Source organism: Carassius auratus, unplaced genomic scaffold (assembly GCF_003368295.1).
Source record: "Carassius auratus strain Wakin unplaced genomic scaffold, ASM336829v1 scaf_tig00043060, whole genome shotgun sequence".
In the NCBI taxonomy this organism is placed as follows: domain Eukaryota; kingdom Metazoa; phylum Chordata; class Actinopteri; order Cypriniformes; family Cyprinidae; genus Carassius; species Carassius auratus.
In genome coordinates, this window is record NW_020526758.1 from 30,001 (window position 1) to 32,500 (window position 2,500).

Genomic DNA, 2,500 nt, shown 5'->3' on the forward strand with positions numbered 1-2,500 from the left:
GAAATTGTGTTATACCTGCAATAAATGGCTATTAAATGGTGTAACCTTCATGATTTCAATTAATGAGACGTACTTTTAACCACAAATTTAATTTAATCATTAAAGGGCACATATTATTGCAAATTGTTTTTATTATTGTTATTTGAACATAAACATAAACATACAGATCCAGCTCATAATAATAAACTTATCACAGCTACAGAATAAACTGTCCAGATCAGCGAGTGATTCTCGAGTCAGAACACTGCTGTCACTTCACACACACACACACACACACACACACACCCATGCAAGCGCACACACACACACACACACACACACACACACACACACACATCAGAAGAGGATCCACAGGAGAACCAAGCTCTTCAGAGACCACAGATACTGTTAATGTTACAGCTGTGTTCACCGCCACAAAAATATAAAGTAGCTATAAATAATCAGCAAATAAAAACACATAATAAACGTGATCTGGAAGATATTACACATGACGCATAATTGCAGACATATTTGATAATTAATCCTGAAATGAAGCAACTTGAATCTGTGCAGAAAAACCAAAATGCTACTTTATTTTACAGTGAAATATGTCTTAATTTAGTGATTTGTTATAATATTAGATTTTTTATTTGACAGTGTAACTTTTCTATAAACTGTTTGTATCTAGAAATGTTTATTTAGAAATAAATTGCATTATCATTATTATTACATTTTCCTCAAATATTTTTTAATTTAACCACAAAGTTATTGTTTTATTTTTATTTTATAACCATACATTTAATATTAAAATATTAATAATGTGTCCACATTGTGCAGCTCTATAAACGAAGCCCGCACACCTGTGGACACCTGTGGACTCCTCAGAAGCACAGACGCTCATCAGAAGCGCTCAGACAGAGGTGAGCGTCAGGTGCACAGGTGAACGAGGAGAGCGACTCCGAGCGGTCAGAACACCTCTCGTGTGTCACAGACAGATCACCTGATCCCCAAACACACCAGAGACCCTGACCTGCACCAGCAGCACGAGCTGATCCACAACACACAGATCTCGACCAGAACAAACGCGTCTGGGGCTGGATTACCCATCAGCCCTCAGCTCTAAACCCTCGTCAAACCTCTGCAGCAGGAGAGAGGTGCTTCTGCTCCCTCAGATTCCAGATTCTCTAATAGTTGTATCTGAAACAAATACTGTCCTCCTTTAACAAACCACACATCAACGGAGAGAGGATTTATTCACTTTCCCGCACATTTGAACAATACTGTGATAATACTGTGGATGTGGTCACTTTACTCCTCTGCACACATCTGTACTGAATGATCTCGGAGCATGATGGAGACACAAACACACTCGTGTGTGTTTGAGACGCGTGTGTTTCTCAGTCCAGCTGAACTAAAGCGAGCAGCAGCTGAAGAGATCTCCAGAGCAGAGACTTGTTCAACATAAACATCCAGAAAACAAGACGTGACACGTCTCCGCTCCCTCAGACACGAGGCAGACGCTCAGAGACGATCCAGTGTCAGGACACACATCCTGCTCACACTACTGCTCCACCACACACACACACACACACACACACACACACACACACTATAAAGCACCAGAGAGGCTTCGGAAGCCCTTCCTTCATTTAATGAGAAGCGCAGAATCATATTTAAGTTGTTAAATTCATGTTGAGGTAAACTGTCAGCGTTCAAACAATGAAACTCTCTCGGAGACAGATTTATCACCAGCGTTTCTTCATCTCTCCGTTACTGTGCTAGACACTGCATGTATTTTACAACACAAAGAGCAATGTGTAGCATTCAGACCACTTCAGTACACTTTCTCAACTAAATAAAGTTGTTTCACTAAATGTTTAGATTTTATAAAATCATGCACTCGTGATATATTTAGCTGCTGTATTATTAATACAAATAAACTTGAATTCTAGAAACTCTGCATTGGTTCAAACAGATAATAACTGGTCAGTTACGAGTGAAGTGTGTGTGATGGACTCACCCTCGGTTGGGGTCCAGAGCGATGGCCCTCGGCTGGTCCAGATCCAGCCAGAACAACACCTTCCTGTTTGTCCCGTCCAGCTCCGCTACTTCGATCCGGTTGGTCTCCGAGTCGGTCCAGTAGAGCTTGTTCCCCATCCAGTCACAGGCCAGGCCGTCCGGAGAGGCCAGACCGGACACGACCGTGCTCTGGAGCCCGCTGGGCGCTGACCCGTTAAACAGCGTGCGTTTGATGGCCTCCTCGCTCACGTCGCTCCAGTAAATCAGTCCCTGCTCGTAAACATAATCCACAGCCGCCGCGTCCTCCAGACCGCTGACCAGCACCGAGGCGTTCCCTCGACCCCGAGCCGCGTCCACCAGACGCAAGTCCCTTCGGTTCGCATACAAGAGCAGCGGCAGGCCTGGGGACACACAGGGGTCAGAGGTCATCAAGCAGCACACAACTACACTACTGAACTCAGTTCCCTTCTACACACACTCACAGATGATGTCTGTTCAGAGG

The 2,500-nt window shown here is 43.8% G+C and overlaps 1 pseudogene; it reads right to left on the minus strand.

The window, feature by feature from the left end:
* Window positions 1–2,500, minus strand: part of LOC113086306 (low-density lipoprotein receptor-related protein 6-like) — a 22,611-nt pseudogene that overhangs the window by 18,037 nt on the left and 2,074 nt on the right.